Source organism: Terrapene carolina, unplaced genomic scaffold, assembly GCF_002925995.2.
Source record: "Terrapene carolina triunguis isolate 2854851 unplaced genomic scaffold, T_m_triunguis-2.0 Scaffold93, whole genome shotgun sequence".
Lineage (NCBI taxonomy): Eukaryota > Metazoa > Chordata > Testudines > Emydidae > Terrapene > Terrapene triunguis.
This window is the reverse complement of record NW_020664444.1, coordinates 220,530-229,974: the sequence shown is the minus strand read 5'-3', so window position 1 is coordinate 229,974 and position 9,445 is coordinate 220,530.

Genomic DNA, 9,445 nt, shown 5'->3' with positions numbered 1-9,445 from the left:
CCAGTCTGGCCCATCGAGCCCCCAGCCTTTTCTTTTGAAAGGCATAGGTGACTAACTCAGTGCCTAAAGGAAAAATCCGCTCAGGTTCGGGGGGGAAGGTGAAGCACAAAGCGACTGGAGTGACGTAGGGAGACTGCCACAGGGAACTTCCCGAATGGCCTCCACTCTGGCTCTGTATTGGCCACCTCAAGGCCCTGTGTCAGGAAGATGCGTATAGCGTGCCGGACGGGTCGGATTGAGGGTCACATAGCGCCGGCGCAGCGGGACGGACGGGTCGGACTCAGGGACATACCACGCCGCTGCGCTCCGCACCGAGCAAGGAGGGAGGGAAAGTCCGGACCAGAGACAAAGGGGGGGAGCCGAGTCGGGAACATCCGGGTCATTCGCCGCCGCCTCAATCCGGGACACGCGCGGGTGCTGCGGCCGCTCACGGTGAGGCCTAGCCGGGCGAGGGCCTGAGGGCGGCGGGGCCAGAGGTTGCAATGGTGACGGAGCCTGGGGCAGGGAAGTGGGTCTTGGGGGTGCTCGGGCTCCCGTTTCTCCTGCTCCCTGAGCCGCCTCCTCTGGGCCCGGCCGCATCCCCCCCCGCCGTGTGAGGGGGGAGCTGCTGCAGGCCCCGAGTACCCACGTACCCCGGCCGGACCCCATTCCACCTGCGCCCGGTGCGGCCGGGCCTTGGCCTGCAAGCGTTGGGTGGGGACCGGCCTGTGTCCCCTCCCGCCCCGGCGTCACTTGCGCTCGGCGGGCCTGGGGGAGCCCGCCTTTCCCCACCTGCGGGGCCCGGAGCCCGGAGTGGGAGAGTCTGGGCAGTTAACCGGGCTGGGACGGGCCGAGTCCCTGCCCCGAGGAGCTCTCGGCCGCAAGTGCCTGTGGCCGGTACAGCGGCTCTCCCCGGGGGTATTCGCTCTCGCGGGGCTGTAGGGTAGCCTCTTTCCCCAGGGATTTCTGACAGCGAGACGGCGCCTCTCAGCCCCACTTAGGGACTTACGCTGGTTCCCTCCCTGCTGTGAAGCATAAACTATGAGGGCCTATTGAGACACCAGCACCACTTATTGAGTGCAGGGACCGCAGCGCTGGCAGGCGTTTCTGAGCACTGCCTTGAAAACTATGTTTTACAGACCTAGTCAAGTTATGGAGCAAAAGAAGGTACTAGGGCTAATCATTGAGTTGCCTTTTGCTGTTCCACTGTGGCTAAACCTCGTGGCTTCTGTATGTCGGCAAAGCCAGACACCCACTTTTTCAGCTCCCATCGTGTTAGCAGTCCAGCATTATCCTGATTGGCTCCCCTGCATAGGCTCTCTCTACTCTTCACAGAAGTAGAAGCTTTTCACTCTTTGGACAAATTAGTCATACATGTATTTTCCTTGTGTGCTAATATGTAGCTTCTCAGACAAGAGGTGTAGATGTGTAAGACTAGCTGTGTTAGACACTTTCATATTACTGTTCTGCTGTGGGCTAAATAAGGATTGTTAAAAGGTAACCAGGATGTAAAACAAAAGGGTGATCCTGTAACTATTCCAGGCACCTGTGAGCCCTCATTTGGAATACTGTATGCAGATCTAATCGCTGTACCACAGGAAAGATACTGCTTTGGAAACCTTGCATCACAGGGCAACAGAGTCTTTGGACCAGACAAGCTGGGTAGCCAGGGAGATCAGTAATGGGATATATTGAGCAATTCATCTTTTGAATGTAGGGTTTGGATTCAGCCAAAGCAGTTATTGACAGACAGAACTCACCTGTTGCTTTTTGATGTCTTTTGTGAAATGAGTTTGGGCATCTCTGTTCAGTTTCTAGTGGGCAAATACCAGCATAACAAAAAGTCATTACCGTAGTTGATGCTCTGAGGCAAAGAACTGAATGAGAAGTGGAGGCTGACCTCTTTCTTGTGTTTTCAAGTGGTCTTTGCAAGCCTCTTCAGTCTTCATGGCTGCTAGCTCAGTTCCATTCACCACTAGTAAACTCACCAAGTTTAGAAAAAAAAAAATCAAACTTAACAGGACTTGCTTCTCATGGGAAAAGAGAAGACTCCAGATGTTAAGAAATGTGAGATGGAATTACTAGAAACTTCTTATGCTGCTAATGGTTTCAAAAGCTAGTAGCTATAACTGAAAAAATCAGGCATTTCAGGTAAAACTGCTACTCTGAAAGAAAACACACAAGGAACAGATTACTAGGGAAGGCAGTTGAAGCAGAGGAGAAAGGAGTGATTTATTTTTGAGGAGGTGGGATTAGGAGATGCTGGAGGGGCTCTTCCTGGTGCTAAAGTGGATTTCAAAATGGTCAATCTGTTAATCCTCTGTCTTTAACTCCAATAGTGATGCAATCTGAGCAATAAATGCTAGTAGGCCCTTTCATTGAAGGGACACTACAAAGGCAAATTCACTGGAGGTTAGACAGTCGCCCGCCTTGCTCTCCTACTGTACAGTCATAATCTAAAGGATCTGCATTAGTAAGTGGCTCTTCTTGTACAGCCCTCTAGCTCTGCCATAATTGCAGTCAGTGGGTGTAAAAGAGATGGCAGGCTTTAGATTTGTTTTTGATCTTTAGGGTCATTGAAACCTGGGGTATTCCATGTAGTGGTTAGTCACCAGAAAGTATAGTAGCTACCAAAGGCCTACCTCAAACAAGCATATGATTTCCTAGATTTCTAAATACCCTGAGGAAGAAGATTGCAAGTTTCCTTACTCATCTGCTTTTTTTTTTTTTTTTTATTAACGTTTGCACTCTAAATACCTAGAGTATTTCATGGGGAAGTTGCTAAGCTCCAAAAGGGAGGCTGCCGGAGAATAAGGAAAATGAGATCTTCGATACAATTCTTGGTTTGCCTGTGAATCTGGAACAAAAGGGTTAAAAATTAGATGCGACAATTCCCTTATACATCTGTGGCGCTTTCTGTCTGTGGATTTCAATGTGTTTTTTAGTTAATTTTACATTCTTTCATATCCCAGTTTTTCAGAAGAGTAAACAAAGGCAGAGATTGAAATGAAATGGCCAACTTTAATTGCATTATAAATTTTTAACCTATATTACTGATAGTTTAAATTACTGAAATGAGTTAAAATCTCCAATTTTACTTTCTGTGTTTACAAGTGCTTGTCGAAGTGGAAAGAAATACATAAAGTAAACAATGAAAATCAATTAAGTATCAAAACATTTAGCCATTTTCACATCCCAGGAATTGGTGGTTAGGATATTTGAGCTGTGAACACTGTAGAGGAATGTTTAAAATTTGCTATTGGAATTTAAAGAGGCAACATGGAATCATTCTCTTGGGCATACATTTTACAAAAGCTTTCCCCCATCAATTTAAATTGTGTGCCAAACAATTGAGTCCCTTTAAGTAAGTAATTTGCCCAAGGTCATCCATGTTGTGGGACACCTGGGAATAAAACTCAGATCTAAAGACTCCATAGTTGCACCTTAACCACTAGACAACAATTCCTTGATTTTGTGCAACAAATATTGTTGTATTTTACTATTTTTCTGGTTAAAGATGGAGAGGCAATACTAACTTGTCTAAAGTCACATTTGGCAGATTTTTGTCTTGAGTTTAATTTTTTTCTGCAAAATCTTCTCAATTTTTTGTTTCTGCATATTTCCAACTAATCACTTTGAAAAATCTGTAAACCATATACATTAACCTGTAAATAAGGAGGTCAGTTTTCTATCTAGGTGTGTGTAATAGCACCATAGTATTTGTAGATCCATCTGTAGTATTTTTCTCTTGAGAATGAAATATGTAATGTTTCTTGAGCTAACTTTTAGTGGATTTTAAGGTAGAAAACTTGCTACATGCAATGAAAACCATGTTCAGGTCTTCAAACTCTGATTATTCTCTAGCCCAAGTGATATGGACGGATTGAAATGGATTCTAGAGCTTAAAAGTAAATTCACAGCATGAGGGACTTTGTGCTTTCTTGTAAAATAATTAGGTCAACTAATAATTAGCTTCATTCAGTCTATTTGTGTCCATTAGTAAAATTTTCAAAAGTACCTATTGCATTTTTTACAAGTGACTTAAGAGCCTAAATCCCATTGACTTTCAGTGGAACTTTTACTCCTAAGTGCCTATGTCCTATTTGAAAATGGGACTTAAGCTTCTAAGTCACTTAGGTGCTTTTGAAATTTTACCACATGGCTACTAGACTAAACTGCTGAAATAGCTTGGTGAGAATCCTGTACTACTTAAGGGCTGTGATTTCTTTTCCATGCAACACTGATCTGAAATTATAGTAATGTGAAAGGAAACTGATTTCTGTGTAATTATACTTAGCATTTAGAGCTTCACAAATATTAATTTAATTCCCCACGCTCCTATGAGAGAGGTCCGAGTTATTTCCATTTCTCACATGGAGTCTGGAGGATAGGTAGATATACTTATGCAAATATATTTGACTTTTTTCATGTGAAGGATTTTAGAGCCCTTCTCAAGACTTAGTTTAAACTAATCTTGAGTTATAAACTCTTAGACAATAATGTGTAGAAACCTTCTGAAAGCAGTCTGAATTTATCTTGATTGATATGCTAAACTGATGAGTCAAATGTCTGTTCCAATGAAATCTGAAGAGAACTTTCTATAGTTTCTTCTTACACTTGCTAGCCCATTGCACAGTGCATTGCTTCTGGAATAGGCAGGTAGTCTACAGAAAGACACACGAGACTTTACCTTAAGCTCAAGGTCCTGTATGTAATTTTGTTGATAACTTTGGCAATAGCTTGTAGGTACTCTGTAGGCTACAGCAGTCTGAAAAGCCAGAATCTTTCCTCAGATATACATATGCAACTTAGGGCTAGTCTACACTTAAAACGCTACAGGGGCACAGCTGCAGTGCTGTAGTGCTTCAGTGTAGATGCTACCTATGCTAACAGGAAGGTTTCTCCTACCAGCATAGGTAATCCACCTCCCTGAGAGGCAGTAGCTAGGTCAACAGAACAGTTCTTCCATCGACCTAAGGGCATGGCTACACTGGAAACTTCGAAGTGCTGTCGCGGGAACGCTCCCATGGCAGCGCTTTGAAGTACGAGTATGGTCACGCGTGAGCACTGGGGGAGAGCTCTCCCAGCGCTCCTGGTAATCCACCTCCACGAGGGGATTAGCTCCCAGCGCTCGGAGCCGGGTCACACTAGTGCTTTAAAGCGCTCAGACGGGTGATTTTTCACCCCCCTGAGCCAGCAAGTTGGACCGCTATAAAATGTAAGTGTAAACAAGCCCTAATGCTATCTACATGGGGACTTAGATCGGTTTTGATCGGTTTAAGTGTGCCACTCAGGGTTGTGGGATTTTTTCACATCCCTGATTGATGTAGTTAAACTGACCTAATTTTTTAGTGTAGACCAGGCCCTAATCTGTTAACTTCTCAGTTACACAAATGCAGATCCGTGAGCAAAATTTGGCCCTTAACGTTTCCTAAAGGTAGATCAGTTACCTCTTTTCTGCATCTGATAACTAAGGATACTCGATTAGGTTGTAAACACAATTAGCTTTCTCAATTTGTGTAGTGATGGTATTAATGTGGATCAGCAGCTACTTACTGTATCAGTCTGGTAATGAGTCTACAAGTTCCTCAGTGGTTGCAGAGAAAGAGAGGCTGACTGCACATTTAAAATTTAAGAGCTTAAAAATGGCACACGGGGTCAGACGTATGGACCATCTAGCCCAGCAGTTCTCAAACTGGGGGTCGGGACCCCTCGGGGTTGTGAGGTTATTACATGGGGGGGAGGGAGGTCACAAGCTGTCAGCCTCCACCCCAAGCCCCTCTTTGCATCCAGCATTTATAATGGTGTTAAATAATGGTGACATGGTGAAAGGGATCACCAATTCAAAAGTTTGAGAACTACCAATCTAGCCCAATATCCTGTCTTCTGACAGTGGCCAATGTCAGATGCTTCAGGGGGAGAGAACAGAACAGGACAGTTTATCGAGTGATCCATCTCCTGTTGTCCAATCCCAGCTTCTAGCAGTCAGAGTTTTAGGGACTCCCAGAGCATAGGGTTGCGCCTCTGACCCTTGCGGCTAATAGCCATTGATGGATATATCCTCCATGAACTTGTCTTAATTTTTTTTTCAACCCATTTATATTTTTGACCTTCACAACATCCCCTGGTAATGAGTTACACTGGGAGATGTGTGAAGAAGTAGTTCCTTATGTTTGTTTTAAGTTAATTTCGTTAGGTAACCCCTAGCTTGTGTGTCATGTGAATGGGTAAATAAAACTTCCTTATTCATTTTCTTCACACCATTCATGATTTTCTAGACCTCTATCATATCCCTCCTCAGTCATCTCTTTTCTAAAATGAACAGTCCCAGTCTTTTTAATCTGTCCTCATATGGAAGTTGTTCCATACTTCTAATAATTTTTGTTGCCCTTCTCTGTACTTTTTCCAATTCTAATATTATTTTTTTTGAGACGGGGCAAGCAGAATTGCATGCAATACTCGAGGTGTGGCCATATCATGGATTTATGTAGTGGCATTATATATTCTGTTGTCTTATCTCTCTCTTTCCTAATGGTTCCTAATATTCTGTTAGCTTTTTTGACTGCTGCTGGACAGTGACCAGGTGTTTTCAGAAAACTATCCATGATGATTACAATGTCTTTCTTGAGTGGTAACAGCTAATTTAGACCCCCCTCATTTTTTATGTAATGTTGGGATTACGTTTTCCAATGTGCATTGCTTTGCACTTATCAGCATTGAATTTCTTCTGCCATTTGTTGCCCAGTCACCCAGTTTTGTGAGATCCTTTTGTAATTCTTCCCAGTCTGCCTAGGACTTAACTATCTTGAGTGATTTTCTGTCCTCTGCAAACTCTGCAGCTGATACAAAACTTTCACCATTATTCTCTTTAATGAACTACTGAATATATTATGATGGCAGGTTTCTACTGCACATATTTCCTGATTCTTGCTCTGGGGCTGATCAGTGCTCATCTATTAATGACACTGAATAAATTATTCCTTTTGTAACATGATAGAGAATGTTTTGAAACAAAGTATTGGTCTCATAAAGTGACTTGTATCCTATTCTGACAGCATCCTTTCCATGAATTCTGCTTTTGCCTCCATCAGCAGAACAAATGATTAGAGGCACATACAGTATTTTTTGGGCACACTATTTAACTAGCCCCACAAATGTTCTGGCATAGCAAAGATCCAAATACATATCTCTACTATATTCATTTAACTCAATCTGTGTATGAGTGATTAGTTTCTAATTTTAGGGAATATTAGACCAACTGCAGAATTCTGGAAGCAGTATTATTACTTTATGTATTCACCCTATCCAGATCTAACCTTCTCTAATGAAATTAAGCTTTGTATAAACATGAATTTAATTGTTAGCTTTCAGGTTGTATTTATGGCATTTCTAGACTATATCCATTCAAGCAAAACTAACTCTGAAACCCAGAAGTAGGACTGGATGGAAAGTATGTTGTGAAATATCATTGAATGCGTTAATGTGTGAGTGTGCGCTTCCTCAAAATCTAATTTGATGCTGTTATCCATGACTTGTATGAAGTAGGTGTCAGATCTCTTTGGACCTTCTTTGTGTTGCTCAAAGGGAAAATATTAAAATTTTGATGGTGACAAATTTCAAATTTACAGATGGTATGGCAAAGTAGTATGAACCAGTGTGAAGTTTAAAATGAGGATTTCTATAAACTGGAATTAAAATGCTTTGCAATAATAAACTTAGACTCTAGAATTTGAAATGTTCACATTGATTAAATTAATACCCAGGCTGTTAATGTAACAGGAGGAAAGTAGTTATAAACCCTTTATAGATTACTTCATGTATTTAGATAGATGGCAATTACCATCTCATTAGTCTTCTATTACTGTGCACTGAAAGAGGAACTGTTGGGAGCCCTCTGGCTGTCATGCAGGTTTAATTTCATTTGTGTAAATACATAAACATGTTGGCTTGACTTTCTGAGCTGCTGAGTACCCGCAACTGTTCATGAAGCTGGGGGAATTAAAACTTTTTGTGAGGAGATTCTGTGAGCTGCTTCTTACTGCCCATTTAATAAACTAACTCCTGGGCTTTTGGGTACCAATTTAATTGTGTAAACCACCCTCTCCTCGTGCTTATCACTGCTTTAGTTTCATAGAATTGTAGGACTGGAAGGGACCTCAAGAGGTCATCTACTTCAGTCCCCTGCACTCATGGCAGGACTAAGTATTATTTAATATTTCCCTTCTTGGATTTTGTGTGAAGCTTTCCTCTCTCTCCATTCTCTTAATGTGTGTCACTCCTCCCTCATGCAATAATAGATTTCTGCTTTTCTTTCCTTTTCTCTGGGCTTGAGATCTGAATTTTTTGGGTACACTTTACATTTGTGACCCTGATTTCACAGCATTGTCCTGCTTCTAGTAGCCTGTGCTGCTTCCAGAAAGACAGGATTAAGTGTGGTCCTCAAGTCCAGTGGATTGACATGACACCATGGGCCAACTATCTTGTGTATCTGCCAGCCTCTTTCTCTACAGGCTTACACCTGTACTCCTGTTTCTGCCCACTATTACTTGGTGATTATTCTTGCAGTATCAGAGTGAAACTGATATGATCTTGATAGGATTAACATCTTAGTTGCTCCTGCGCAGAATAGTTTGTGTCCCAGCCAGCCAGCGGCTTACAGACTAACTAGGCTACTTTCTACTGCTGCTGCTTTCTGGATTGCTGGTAGGGAAGCTTGGTATGCACGATCAGCAGCATAGATGTCCTCTGCAGGTGAATGCCACATTGGTCTCATTAGGGAGACAGAATATTTGCACGCTCTCAAAATTTAAACCCCTATTGTTCCTGAACCTTTATCTTACTACTGGCAGTGTGGTATATCTGTTGTTAAACTACTACTGAATTCCCTTTGCCAATGTAATGCAACTGTGAAACACAAGATGGAGCTAGTATTCAAGAACTTAGTCCAAGTCTAGTACCTTAAGGCTTGTTGATATGGGGAAATTTAGTGGCATAACCTATACTGGTAGAGATTATGCCTGTAATGCCAGTAAACATCCCTGTGTAGAGAAGCTGATCTTAGATCAGCGTTTCTCAAATGTGGCCACCGTGGGCTTTTCTTGCAGCCACAAGCCTCCTGGGCTGTTATTGTGGGGGTGGGGCAAAGTAGCAAGTGCCCCCTCTCCCCCTTGCTCCTGGATGCACCGTTTTGGTGTTGATTGCTGGGGCGCCAGCAGGGGTTGGCCCTGCCCCCACCCTTGGAGACACCTGGGGCACAATGCTGGCGAACCAGGCAACCGGTGAGTTCCCCACATTCCCTGGGGTGGTTGGGCTTCAGCCCTGGAGTGGCGGGGTAGCTCTGGCCACAGGACTTCAGGCTCCAGCTCCCTACTGCCTCCCCTCCACTCACCCCCATTGCTCCTCGCCCCTGCCACCCCCCATCCAGGGCTTAATTTGTCCTGAGACTTGAGAGGGCTGAGTAAGTCTG